The following is a 15,468-nucleotide window of genomic DNA, read 5'->3' as shown; positions in this document are numbered from 1 at the left end:
TGCATAAGTGTCATTCAAGTAGCACAACGTGATGAATATGCTGTTTGCTAATGGGCAAAGATGTTTAGTCACTGGAGGAGGACACAAAGGAGCAGAAATGGAAGGAGTGAATGTCTTTTGTGCGTGATGGTATTCTCACAAAGCTTGCTAAACGTGTGAAATAAGCCATATTTTCAAACAAGCATCTCCTAGTTAAGAAGTGAGCTACTCAGACTAATATGTAAATGTCTCCCATTAAGCTGAGTGTATTACAGTGTGCAAGGAACAGCTAGTGCCAGGCTCACCACCATGCTGCTACCTGATGAAAGTGTGTTTGTCAGTAAAACAGAACAGGAACTGCAATAGGCTTCTTCATGACTGCACTCTGATCCCCTCTCAGTGCACAACATTCCTAGGTTTAGGAGGCAAAGAAAGTCTTCAGTTCCCTGTTTTTCCAAGACTAAATGCTTACTTGAAATCACTTGGGAATGGATGCTCACTTTGTGTGATGTCATGGTCCCTAGTCAAGGAAGTGTAGTCTGAATGTTGACATCATCATTGCTAGTTCAAGTGATTTTAGAATCATATAATCATAGAATGGCTTCAGTTGAAGGGGACCTCAAAAATCATCTAGCTCCAACCCCACTATAATCAGCAGAGTTGCCACACACTCGAATCAAAAAGAATTTCTGTCTCTCCCCTGTTAAGAAGACAAAGAGTATCCATTTGTGCTAGTCTATAGCTCTCTGGCTCCTGGTAGATGCTAAATGCTGTTTTCTGTCCAGACTTTCTGGAGAGGCTTATCCATGCTGGAGGTAAGAAAGTGGCATGTCCCCAGGAACAAACTCCCATCAAGACAGTGCTTTTTCCATGCCAAGGCTTGTGTGTCAAATATCTCACAGGACAAACACTGAGGAAAATAGGCCCCAGCATACATAGAAAATGGGTGGGAGAAGGAACCGAAGCATGGGGAATGCAATAGACCCCTTCATAGTTTTGTTACTCACTGGGGGTAAAAAAAGGAACTGAACTAAGGACACCAATCCCCAAGTTAACACTATCACTGCTAGATTATTATGGGTCTCTTTGAGAGATCCATGCCAGGAGTTTGTTTGCAAGATACTTCACCACTGACCCAAGAGCCCTTGGGAGTATGCTGGGTACACTTCAGAAAGCCTAATCTCTGCATGAAACCAGCTCTGATAAAGTGGCCAAAAATGCTGCAGTGATATTCAACAGACTACAGGCTAATCCCTAGGATCATGATTAACATGTTTATTTTGCTCAGTTAAGCAGATTCTAATGTCCAGGACTGGGTGTAAGCATTGCTAAGAACACAATCACTGAGCTGCCAGCTCTGGGTTGCCTTTGGTCATCTAGATGGCCAACCTTGACTCTATAACAATCTTAAGCTTTTGGAGGGTGAGGAGGAAGCTTTCTATCCCTTATGTTTTCTTTTATTTCATTTTCCAGATCTGAAAGATGCTCTGTTCTGTCACTGAGTAGTCTTCCCACACAGAAGACTACTGTTCTCTTTAATTAATCACTTATTGACTTAGATTCAGGTTTCCTTACATATGATTTTTGTGCTAGTTTTCATCATCAGTGCTGCTTGCTTTACACCTTCTTTTCACTTCTAAGCACATGATGAAGAGGGTATAAAGCATGAATCAGGTTTGGGAGAAACCACACAGTGCAGCAGTGTCAGTAAACCAGACCTCAGCTACAGATTATGAAGTACAGAACAGGAAATGTTCTTGCGTACTCTCTACAAAGCACCATCCTGCTTCTGACACAGTCCAGATTCCTCAGAAAACTTCAGAGCCCTTTGGATACCTTCTCCCAACCAACCATTAGGGTGTGCTGCACACAAGCAGTCACTAATAGCATCACAGGAAATCAGTTTAATTCAAATTGCACATTCAATGCCAAGTCCTATCTTCAGAGATCTAGGCAAGACAGTATCTGCCTTCTCACTGCATGCGGGAGTCACTGACATTCTCAGTGATCCCTGATGTTATGCTCTGAATTGTCCTCTCATGCTGCTTGGAAAAGCTGTCCATTTTTAATTCTTTGTGTTTAACCAGCCCCAGCATGTCAATAACTGAGTGACTCAAAGGTTACAAGCTCAAGGGATAACAGAAGCAGAACAAATCCTGCTTGGGGCCTGAAGATACCTTAGACAAACTCTGGCTGTCTCCATGTTTTATGATTTCATGTCTTAGCATCCCAAACAGAAATAAGGGAATATGGTCCCAATAAAGAGAAAAGTCAACTGAAAAAGAAGTTGTGAGTGAATCTGAATAAGTCAGAAATGTGGCCAACATCTAGCATACCTTCTGCAAAAATAAGAGAGAAAAGTGCTATTGAAATACAGAAAATTGTTGGCATTTTTTGCCTGTTTCAAAATGGTATTTTTTTTTCTATTACACTGAAAGGAGAGGATTAGACTGACCTAGAAAGAGTATTTGATTGAATTTCAGGAAAACTTAGCAGACTTTCTACCTGTTCTTCTCTATCGGTATGTTTCATTTGCTTGTTTCTTTGTTTTGGAAAATAAAAGGTTTCTGTTTCTTATTTTCTCTATTTCCCCATATCATTGTTTCTCTAGGTGACAGGCTTTCTGTAGAAGAGACCACACCTCTTGTTCCTACCATGCTCAGCACACTAGGACCTCATAGTGATAAAAACCCTTGCTCAGGAGTGAGACCTTGAGCTGCTGCAAATTGCAGCAGAAATTGCACAGAAAGACCAAAACAGCAAGACACGTCGCTTCAGTCCTTATTGTGCACATATATTTTGCATGACCATAGGCAAAACTAGACCTTCAGTCTATAGTGTCACAATTTTTTGGCACTTCAGCACGTCCAGAACTGTCTGCATGTTACCTCTACCAGGTACCTATGCCAGAACTGGGCAAGTCTTCCCAAATAAGACTAGGTGACTGGTCCACAACAGTGGTTAGTTTAGCTGAATACAATTGGCATGAGACTGTGCAGTGAGGAATTGTGCCCAAAATGGGGTGATCAGATTCTGCTCAAGTGAGACAATATTGCTAAGGAGTCAAATGTGCTCAAATGGCAGTGGGTTGACCCAGTAGTAGTAAGTCAGTTAAATGAATATCCAAGCATATAGGTTTTCATTAATCAAACAAATGGCTTGAACAAATAGTCATTGAAAACATCTAGACAAGCCTGGAAGAGTGCAGCTGTTAGCATTGCATACTATATTATCGCCACATATTTAGCTTGTTATTAAATGAACTTTAAGTAAGGTATTCTTAATTTTCATTTTCTTCCTGGTGAATTCAGCTACCTACACTGATTTCTTTTTCTTCTTCTTTCTCTCTTTCTTTCTTTTCTTTCTTTTTTTTTTTCCAAATCTGAAAACTTGGCTATTAACTTTTCAAAACTTTATTAATCTGTTTTCACTCCATTGGTAGCAGCTTTCCCCCACCTTCTACTTAGCTTGTTAAAACCAGAGCTGATTAAATATGACACAACAGTAAAATATTACATAAGTGCACGAGAAAATTTTTACTTCATTATCTTCACAAAGTGAGTCATCTTGAGTATGACACTGGCTTTGGCTCAATTTTCTCTCACTCTTTTGCTCTAGTTTTATATTTAATCACAGCTTTTTTCTTCCCCTCTTTACGCATATGATTTTGTTTTTCAAATCCACAGCAGAACGATCCAACTTTGTTCTTGTGCTATTAATTAACACCACGCTCTAGCTTCCAACATACTTAAATGATGAATAAGGTTAAATTCCAGACAACGTTCTGTACACTGCCATCAATTAACAATTTTCGAAGCAGCACTTCATTAATAAACATTGATCAGCAGAGCCCTTGTGTGGAACGCGTTGAAGCTGAGAATTTGTACCGCAGCTTCTTTTATATGTGTGCCAGAGTGTGTGGTGTGTGAGCATATGCATGAGTGTGTATGTGTGCATGTGTGACAAAAATCAATGCAATATCCTAGGAAACTCATCAGCACATCATCTCCTTAAAGGTTAATTAAGAATTTGAGGAAGAACAGAGGGGCTGAAGCAGAGGTGATGGACATCCATGTCTCTCCAGATCATTAAGTACTAATTAGGTTTGGAAAGTCTATTGAGCTTCCTTGGTCTCATCAAGCCATGTGATGGTCCCTGGATACCTCAGTGTGAAATGCCATCAGCACTATATCTCTCTTTATGAACAGGATGCACTTCTGTCTCAGGTGTGCCTGCTTTCTCACTTTCTATGTGTATGCCTCATTTTGGTGTGTGTCTGATCACATTATTTTATTTACTGTATGAAAACTGTATGAAAGATACAGACTGTTGCAAGATCATGAGTAATGCAGCATTTTTGCTCACAGGGTAAAAAGGGAAAAAGAGAGGTGTAAAAAATCAAGAAAAATTCCTGTAAGGCATAAAAGCAGAATGATCAGGGGAAAAACTTACAAGACCACACAAACCCTCTTGCTGTGCTAGAAACTCGCTTAATGAGGACTTCTACATTGGCTTCCCTTTACTTATGTTATCTGAGAAGGAAGTGGGGCAAGAAGGGAGCTCCACGGTGAAAGTTATCAGAGCAAGACCCCACCGTGCAGTTTCAAAGAGACCACAATATGTATCTCATTACTTATGTCAGACAACTCTTTTAGACCTCTTTGCAATAAGTGCTGCACAGCTAACTGCAAAAGTGGTGGTAGTTTTTCAGAAATGGCATCCATGGAAGATCAGGTACTGCTTTTAACTTCATTTTCTGGGATTTCACTATTTCCCATTCTACAAGTCTTACAGGGACAGGCATCGTTCAAGATGTTTCCTTTAAATTTAATTGTGAATACAAATTGAGATGCTTTGCTATAGACAATCTGTGCCTGGAAGAAACCTTTGAAGTTCTCAGGGACTGAATCACCTCCCAGTGCCGATGTGCAAATTCAAACCAGATGCCAGTGACCAGATAGGTTCTGGTGGCAACCACTGTTGATGGAGCTATTAGACAAATACACAGCAGTTGTTCTGCTGTGAGGGTTCCCTGAAGTTGGTAACTCAATAATGCTTGTTAATTCTAGCTTTCAGGTGGTCTTAAGCTGGTAGTATGGCATAAAGTTGCTGAAAGATAAAAGAAGAATGGGTCTAGTAGCATTTCAGCATTGTTGATCCAAATAGTTTAATATCTGGGAATATGCAAGAGTTGTTATCTTGATATATGAAGAGCTAACCCATACTCAGTAACGCACCAACTCCCTTTCTTAGGATGGAGAGAAGGATGGTGCCTGATTAGCACCAGTGTAACAAAATGGTTCTGGAAAGACTTTTCCTGAGTTGGCATTTTCAAGGAACACCCAATATGAGAGAGGATGTTAATACTGGGGACACTTGTCATTGCCTTTTTGATCGTAATTGCACCTTGACTTTGATTGCATTTGATGGAATGGAAGTTAATGGTTCACTGGCTCAAACTGTTGCTCTGCCAATACTGTGCTATTAACATTTTGGTTATTAACAGCCCATTCGGTTGAATTAGTAATGTCACAAGGGCTCAGGGAGCGGCCTGAGAAACTCTGGGACACGGGCTTGTTTAGATGCTTCTGGAATTAAAATCAATGCCTGCACACTGTCATCACCACTGCCACCCAGTTGTCAGCAGGAGATGGCTGAATTGAAAAGCTGCTGATAATGTTGCAGCCTGTATGTCTGCTCCCGAATATCAAGGACCCCTTGATAAACCTACTGCAATGCCTGGAGCACTTCATCTGCAGGCGACTTGCTCTCTGCAATATGGAGAGGATTGCCACTAATCCTAGCGCATTACTGTTCACTTGACAGAAGTCGCCTGAAACAACTTGCGTCTGTTCTTGTCCTGATTTGCTGTCGGTATTTATTAAGAACACTGTGTTTAAAATGGCACACAACGTAGCCTGCAGATAACATCTTAAGCTTCCTGTCTATACCAACAAAAAACAAACACCCCCTCCTGAGAAAATCTCCTCCAAACATTGTCACTCCCCACTTTGCTCAGCCATGTCACCACTGCTGCTTCCTCCCCAAGAGGTTCCTCTGAGAGCAGTGATGGTAGCAAAGAGGCAGTTTATCTCTGATTTTACAGATACTCTTGAGCTGTTGCAAAATAATTTTTAAAATCAAACTAAGTTTAAAGCTAAAAACTGATATAAAACAAAATGTTAGCTACTTAAATCAGTTCTATTTACATGACTTCTGCAGAGAGAGGTTTTGGACTCGCAACATCTGCGGTCTTCTGTTGACTGACAAGACCTCTACGTTTCTCCCCTTTCCAACATAACTGAACATTAACCTCCAAGGGCATACAGATATTATAGCTTCTCTGAGCATTCAGTCTTGACCACTATGCTTATGAGTAAGCAAATGGTAATGGTCATGTGGTGTGGGTGCTAACTTATCAAGAAGGAGTAAAATTTGACTCACTGGCACTGATTCAAGGGATCTGATTGTCAGATTGAATCTACAGAGTTTGACTTCTTACATGAAAAAGACTATAAAACATTCTTACTAATTCCTACTCCGATTCTTATTTGTGTCTAGACATATTTTAGAACATAGCAAATCCTCTGAAAAACTAACAAGCAAACAAGAGCTACTAGTAAGTGTCTTTGCAACACAAATTTTCCAGTTTCCAGTAATAGCATTTCCAGATGAGGTGATTAGAACTGTTTCTTTTACCTTTTAATATCTCTTGATTTCAACACCATCACAGAAAATCTGTTTGAGTAACAGAGGAGAGTTCTCAAGTGCTTCAGCAGAGAGAACTTCTTTTGTATGTCACCTATCCCAAAGCTGTGAGAATTGTCCTTGATAGAAAAGGAGTTAATGTAAAAAGTCACTCTTCTGATCTTAGTCATGCAATGGAAGACAAATCAGTGGAATATCTCTCACTCTGACTTTAAAATAAAGCACAGTATTGCAAAGCAAGGATCCGTGCATCAACCTAATTCGTGCAGCATTTTAATATTTGTCTGGGACAAGCAACATTAGGGATGGCAGACAGTAATGGCACGTTCAAATGAGGGACAGATGGCTGTCCAACACTGACACCGCAGGTGTCTGAGACTTTTAATTTCAGTTTTGTTCAGGGAACCTTTTGCTCCCCAGTCCCTTGCTACCACTGTCAAACTTTTCCAGAAGCACAAAAGAATGCAGGGACAATGTGATAGAAGTACAGAAGGTGCTAGAGCCAACTGCTAATTCATCAGGGAAATCAGTCCATCAGAAAATACAAACTGGATTTCTGGGAAATTGTGTGGATGGAAACATGTAATGCAATGGGTGTCTGGAAGATAAAGCCAAAATATATGCTCTAAATCAGCCTGTACTAATTTCATTTGAAAGCCTTAGCTCAGAGAGAGACATAGGGTCTCTGCAACATCAGAGCCTAGTCTGTGAATGTCCTTGTAGGGCTCAGAAGGATGACATGGAGAAGTAGAGATGAAAGGCCACCTTGTAGTTTTTAGGTCTTTATACACTGCAAAAAGAGCTATGCTTAGAGGTTTAACTATTTGACAGTATAGATAGAGATGTCTATGCCAGTAGAAGGCAAAGTTTTTTGGTAAACTCAGCTCAGGAGTTTTGCCTTTTCTGGCCCACCAAAATATTTGTAGGCAAAATTCTCTGTGAGCTCTGAAGCCAATGAAGCCTGTCTTCCTAAGGGTTTGTACCATGAATCCCAATGATGCTTGTGGTGTCTACTTTGAGGTGTGCTCCAGTACATCCTTTGTTCTCTTTCTGAAAAAGTGTAGTGCTCAGAACTGCAAAAAACAGCATATTCCTCTGTGTGCCCTCAGTAGTATCTTCTCCAGGAAACAGGGAAGATGGGTTGAGCAGAAAGAGGAGATCATTTGTGTATCTGCTTACTCTTAGATATCAGCACTGTGGGACATCATTCTCCATCTGAGGGACAAAATCTGTCACATTGCAGGTCTGGATTTGCGTGAGCTTTAGACCTAAGTCACTGTGTCTGCTGTCCCTGAGCAGAAGAGGAAGAGGGAAGAGATAATGAATGGATACTTGAAAATTTTTTTAATTGTAAGGACAAATCCTCAAAAGTGCTTTTCCAACTTTCAGATATCATCTTTTCTCTACCAATCAGGAAATACTAAAAAGATTTAAAAAGCAACTTACTAATAATAGATCTGTTTAGAAATATTCTTTTTAAAGGGAAAAAAAAAATCCAGAAGAAAATTTCAGTTGCTCATTTTTGACCATCCTTTGAACTTTCCCTGGAGGTGTCCAAGAAACATGTAGATGTGGCACTTCAGAACATGGTTAGTGGGCATGGTGAGGATAGATTGGTGGTTGGACTAGATGATCATTGAGGTCTTTTCCAACCTTAATGATTCTATGCCTTTACTCACACTGAATTGCAAGTCCTGGATACCAGCTCCAGCTTTCATGGAATGCTATGAATAAATAAGCTCTTTTCTTAGCTTCCCCTAAGAGCAACTGTATTTACTCATTCTGGCTGCTGGGCATGCTAAGTTATCCTGCTTCTCGGAGACAGGCAATGCTGCTGGGGTATATTTTCACCCATACTACCAAAGTGCAGAACATCCTTCTAGCATTGTTCAGGGAAACTGCATGTAGCATTCTGACAAGGCATGTTCTTTACACTGCAGATGAATGAACTTAACTTTGCATCAGCAGTTCATCCATGATCTGTGCAAATTCCACTTTATTTATTGGAAGAAAAGAGGTACAATTTGGTGAAATTATAAAGTTTAGATGCTTTCTAGTTTCCTACATTAGAGTTAGGTTTGCCTGTCTTTTGCTGAGGTGAATAGTCTGATTCCCATTTTTGTAAATATACTTCAGCTGGTCTCTGAGAGTTACTCCGCACTGCAGAGGAATGAGTCATGTTGTCGCTTTCATTTTTACACTGGGGATACTGCTCCTGCCAGGATCATGCCATTTACTTGGAGAACTAGTCAGCGCTTCATTCCTATTCCAGATCGTCATCCTCCCCTTCCATTACCCTCTTTCACGTCCCTATGGGAGCAGTAGGACAACATCTTTCTATTGTCCTATGGAGCTAGACTTCAGGTGTCTGATGTTGCCTGATTCCTGGAAATTGAAGGAAAGATAAAGCCCAGAAAAATAAAACCCGTCCCATTAACACCCCAAGCACTAACTATGGTCCCTTTGTGGCAGCTGCATCATCATATTACTACTCTCTATCTTGCCATGATTTTTTGGGTGGAAAGCTGCCTATGCAATCCACAAGCACTGTTGGAACAGCCCAATTTTACAAGCATAAAGTATTATGATTGCATTGATTTCCATCATAAATCATATTTTCCATCCTCTGTCTCTCTTTTCTTGCACTGACTGAATTAAGCCTTGGTGTTTTCTTTAGCTGCTGCCAGAGCTGAGGCTTGAGATGATATTAGGGTAATGATGATAAATTTTACCCTCAAGCCAAACCATTTCCACATTACAGATAATGTTTTTTTCCAAATAAGTTCTGTTATTGGAATCCAGGACCCACCACATCTGCAGGCTCAGAGGCTGCCTCAACACAGTCTCTTTGCTGTAATGGGTTTATAGATTTGAAAATTTGCTCTAAACAAATAAATGAGAAGAGAAAGGGAAGAATGAATGAAGAAACAGAGAGAGAATCAACTGAAAGGAGGTGAGAAAGGAGAGATGGAAAGGGAGAAAAAGAAGGAAGAAAAGAAAAATATAGGAGAATAAGTAGAACAAGGGAGAAAAAAAAATAAGAAAAAAATGAGGTGAATGCAGCAAAGCACTAGTAAGCCTGCTGCTAACTGTGTCTCAGAAGGAGAACAGCTGAGGTGGCAAGACCCACATCTGTGTGTTTTGCATTTCATTCCTGCCCTCTTCAAAGACCATGCAATTTCCTGGCATCTCAGTTTGGAAAGGCCCAGCAAGTGGAATCTCAATTGACCTTGCAATGGATGAAACTGAGGAAATCTCACTCAATACTAGGATCCATGCTAGGGCCTCAGTCTCAGGTAGTTTCTTATTGGTTTAACATTTTTTGTTTGTTTGTTTGTTTGTTTTTCCTTCTGAAGCAGGTCAGCTGACAACCTTTGTCTGATGGGAATTCAGACTGTGCAGTCAGATCTGAAGGGTAGTGCCCCATGCTCAGCAGAGAAGTTTTGGGACATTTGACTAAGCAGCTGAGAGGCCAACTCCTTAACTTACTTCTTCAGAAACTATAAAGACAGCCAGTTCCACAAGTCACTGTGACAGTTCACAGGAGTATTCCTGTATAGCTCAGTATCCCTCATGGATGCTCCATACCACATTAGTACCACATGTCAATAAGTCCTATGCTCCCCAAGTGGCTTGTAAGCAACCAAGTCCCTTTCTGCTCTGCTCCTCACATTCACCAGACCATACACACTTTAGAGTTTTTCTTCCAGTTGCTTTACTGAGTGAAGTCCCCCATGGGGGAGCATGGACAGAGACATTTGCTTCAGCAGCAGCTAGCCCTTGGAAAGCTGACCCAGAGCAACAGAGCAGTTCTGAGCAGCTCTGGCTGGGGACATCAACTGCACACACAAACATAAACAAAAAAGCTACCTTGATTCCTCTTCTGCTTTTCTCATGGTTTGCTATGCCAGGTGCGATTTTCTGAGGAAGCTGCTTAGCATCTGCCACCACCACTTGTACATACACTGAAATAATAGTGTCCAATCCTTGGCTCATCTTGTGCTGTAAAGCTGCATCTCATTAGCTTACACTGTGACAGTGGGATTCATCTGAACGGAAACAGATATCTGTAGCAGAGACCTCTTCATCAGAGATGGTCAGCCCAGAATTCTTTTAGAGTCAGCAGAGCCAAACAGGCAGTCCTAGCTCAGGCTTCATCTTATTTTACGATGGACATCTAAGTAAGTCAGGCAAATTCCCCACTGGCTCTAAAGGGAGTCAGGGGTGATTTGCTTAGATAAAGCAGCCACATCTCAGATTAGAAGTGCATACTTCTGCACCTGACTTCTTACTGGTCAAGCTGCTTACAAAGGGACAACTGACTCGTGCTGTATTTGTGCAGCTTACATAAGCATCCCCAGTGTGATTTGAGCTGGCAAATAATACTATTACACAATGAAATAAGTATACTGAACAGAAGAAGCAAAGAGGTGTCTATCACAGGAAAATTAATTTAATCACAGTGCTGGAATATGAAATGAAGGTGGAGAGAAGGTGAGTCCCACGTGGTTTGCTAAAGATATTCCTTGTTGTGCTCTGAAAGGAGGCGTGATTTCACTGGCAAAGGCTGACTTAGCATGACAAGCCTCTGAATTCTCCTAAAAAGGACAGAGTAAAGCCCACAGTTTTAAGCTCTAAAGAAGCATGGAATCAACCCTCCATGCAGTCTTTGTCTATCAGTCCTGGACAAATTGGTGGGTCCTTGACTTTTACCCTGAAGCCACACAAGAATTTCAAAACAATCCAGTGAGCTAAGGGGAAAAGTTAGACTCACAGGATTTTTTATCTTGGCACTCTAGATTTGCACAGAGAATTGAGTAGTTTGGAGTAGAACAGAAGTAAAGCTGATGATGCTAGCTCTGAGACAAAGCCTCTTCCATTGTGTCTGGTATCTGAACCCACAGCTCTAACAGTAAACTAAAGAGGTACAGGCATGGTCTTAGGCACAAAAGCACCTAAGCAACTTCATCGTTAGCATAATCCTTGTCATGGTTTTAGCTGATGCCAACTAGTCCCCTCCAAATCCATGCCTTGACAATCAAGGCAGGCAGGACGGGACTTCTGAGTACTCTGATGCAGGTGTCCCCATTCGTTGCAGGGGAGTTGGACCAGATGGCCTGTAATGGTCCCTTTCAACTTAAACAAATCTATGATTCTATACAGGGGATAGCTCAGACTGAGAACAGTCCCAGATGAAGTCTTATTTATAAGGGCACTTTGTCTTGAGAGGAAAAGAGTTTAGTCATATGGCTGGCTCTGTTCTGCACCACTTTGCCTTGGAGCAAGAGGACAGGTTCTGACTAATTTGATGCCTCTGTGTAGCTGTTCCCTTACTCATCCTGCCCAGCTAAGCTGACTCCTGTAAATGTTTTACTTTATGCTCTAGGTTCAAAAAATGCAAAGGAAGAGCTGATAGCCTAATTCATATTTGTTCTTCCTAATCTTCTCCCCATAGAGGCAGTACTGTGCCTGCCCTGGAGGTCGGAGTTATTGCTCTTCTCAGCTTAAGTCAGAAGTCCTCATTGCAACAAGCCTGGGCAATGCTGAAATATAACCTGATGCAGATGGCTGGGGCCAGCTCTGATTCTGGCCAACAAATTTACCGCAGGGAGAAGGTAAAAAAGATGAACCTGCAGATAGGTAGGCAGGTGGCAGGCAGTTTATTTCATTGGCAGTGTTGGAGTGCCTACTTCACGGGATGCTAAATGCAGTAAGTGGGGAGGAGGACAAATTTAAGAGGGAAGCAGTCAGTGCTCTTCAGGGTATAAAGAGAACATCCTGTGCTTCCAGTGAAGTCTCAAAAAAGGGAAACACCTTCAGTATGCTGTCTTTGCAAGGACCATGTATTTATTATTCATATAAGCCCCTAAAGAGATGGTCTTTGAGAACATTAGTCATCTTGCAAAGCCAGCAGCCCTACCCCATCCCTGGGTTGCCGCAGATAACACATCCTGGGATAGAGATGCCAGATGATATATCCTTAAAATTGGGCTTAACTGTTTTACTTGCTCACCTGGATGAATCAAATTGGGATCTGGCAATCCAGCCAGTACCCTACAGTATAAACCTCTATGCTATTCTGCTGCTTCAGCTAGGACCATGAGAAATATGTGCTGTTCTCCATCATTCCTCAAAGCTAACTGCTTCCTGGTACTGCTGACTAGCAAAATTAAAACTCCACTTTTAATCTATATCACTAGTATCAGCCCCAAACTCTCTGAGACTGCAGCAGGATGCCAAAATAGGGTAGGGCCGAGAGATGCATTCTCTTCTATCCCTTTCTATTCTACAATTACAAAATAAGCAAAGGCTTTGTGTGCATCCTTTTCACCTGCAAACTGCCTCCTTCTTCACCTTGCTTGTTGCAGGAAAGAAAAATGACAACAGAAATGTGCAATTTAAGTGCAATAACACACAGATTTATGAAGCAGAACTGCTTTCCACAAGTGGAATGACTGCATGGGAGATCACCAAAGCAGATGATACAGTGAGAGAGCCGAATGACAGCTGATGCTGTAGCTGTGCAAACTGTGGCAGCCATAAAGGTAATCAAAACTTAGGCATAAACCTGTGCACCTGCTGGTACCAGGAACAACAGCTCTAAGGCAGCCAAGAAGAGCCTGGAGCCATGTGTCCAGAAGCTCCAGGTCCCTGTACACTTCCCCCTTCTCTGCCTCCACAAGTGGGCCAAAAATAAAGTCCGCGTTTTTGCACTGTCTGATCACTCTGCAATAGCAAAGGTAGGAGTTTGATTGCCTTCCCTCGATCCTCGCGGACAAGGTACTTAGGAGGACAAAGTCACTACCACATTTATTAATAACCAGCATTGCTGCTGGCAGTCACACCACAGGGAGAAGGATTAGATAAAGCACAGAGAACAACCCCATCTTCTACCTTGTAAAGGAGCATTTATAACCCAGTGTAATGGAGCATTTATAGTTACTGTCGCTGTACCAGACAGCTTCAGTCTGCTGAGCTGTGATGTTGGGCCTGGTTTCGAATGAAAAGAAATACTGAACTGAATTCCGACCACGACATGGATGGTGTTTTATTTCTTTTTGAGCAATATTTTGGTTTATCTTTAATTTAGTTTGGAGGATGGTTCAGTTTGCCAATAAATTTCATACCAAGATCTCCATGAGAAACACACTGAAAAACCCCCAACCCAGCAACAACAACCCTTTCTTCTGCTGCTAACAAGGCCTATTACTTCCAAACCTGTGTTTGGTTTCAACGCTGTATAATCTCTCAGCTGCAAACAGGAGACCAAGACAGCTCTGACTAGAGCTACCCTATAAATGATTTTGTCCTTGATGTTTGTTCTGACTGGAGAGATGCCAAACTCTTTGCCACGTGTTTAGGTACAGGTGGTAAATAGGCTTTTTGGCTCGTTCATAGGTAATTCACAGGCAATTCACAGTTTGCAAGGGAAAGCCAAGTTTGCACCCAATGAGAAAACAGAACAATTTAAAAAACCCCACTACTCTGAGGTTAACATTTTAGTGTGAAGCTCATAATTTTTTTCCTGGTTTGATAGTTTGACCTTCCCTTTTTGGTCTTGTTACATCAAAACACCAAACCTGGGCAAAAAAGCATTGCATCAGCTCCTCTCATATGAATGTATAGTATAGCACATGATAAACCGCACCTATCCTTTGCCACTGCCTCTCCCAGGGCCTGCTCCTGATTCCATCTTGACTGGTGCCCAAACCTGTAGAACGCTGAGAGAATCATGGCATTCCTAAAATGAGTGAGGGCATCTTCATTTAAATTAATGGTTATGAATCTGCCATGATTAAATTTAATCTAGAAATGAAGAAGAGAGAGAGATACGGAAAAGCCTTACAAAACAGAACAAAGAATGGGAGTGATCTGACCAAACGCAGATGCCTATAACTGAGACAGGCCCTGTCTACTCAATGGAGATAATTAGGCATCACTCATGAATCATCTCACCCTAACAAGGCATCTAAAATAGGCTAGATGAATCACGGTCCAGAAACACCTATTTTTCTCCCCTCACTGTTAAAGCCTCAGGTAACTATCTGACACAGAGACATTTACACTGTAGGCTGTTAAAGCTAGGTGAAGATGAATAAAAGAATACAGTAAAACATAATAAAAACAATTTTAAAAAGCCACACAACAGAACATTAACAAAAGCCTTTCTTGAAGCTTTTAAAATGGAATAGGACATGTATGAATGTTGTCTGACATAGATATAGCTGAATCAGTAGATGCAAGAATCGACTGAAGGTTGGATAGGACAGTTAATGAAAAACTACGTTGACTGTTCTCAACTGTTCTCAACTGCTGCTATGATAATCAATGTATTTCCCTTTGAAACAGATGAAGCACTTCTTGTTTTCTGTTGAAATAGTAAAGTACTGCATCTTCTCTGTTAATTTGAATGTAAGACCTAGAGAATTACGAGTTTCTCTTCTTTTTTAATTAATCTATACCAGTATTCCTATAATTAATTAAGATGAACAAAGGGTTTGGCCTAAGTAAGGAAGAAGCGAGACTTATTCAGGAGTGAGTGTTTTCCACATATTCTTTTCCTCCAATTTATCTCAAATTTCACCTTTCAAGACTCCTTTCCCTTAAACAAAGCCAACTTAGCACAAAGAATCATAGAATGGCTAGGGTCTTAAACACCATTTAGAGCCAACCCCAAGCCATGGGAATGGGCACCTTCCATTTAGACTAGGTTGCCAAAAGCCCTGTCCAATCTGACATGGTTACATCATTACTGCCTCGAATCTCATTAAAAAAACAAAA

This window comes from Meleagris gallopavo, chromosome Z (genome assembly GCF_000146605.3).
Source record: "Meleagris gallopavo isolate NT-WF06-2002-E0010 breed Aviagen turkey brand Nicholas breeding stock chromosome Z, Turkey_5.1, whole genome shotgun sequence".
NCBI lineage: Eukaryota > Metazoa > Chordata > Aves > Galliformes > Phasianidae > Meleagris > Meleagris gallopavo.
This window is presented reverse-complemented; position numbering follows the sequence as displayed.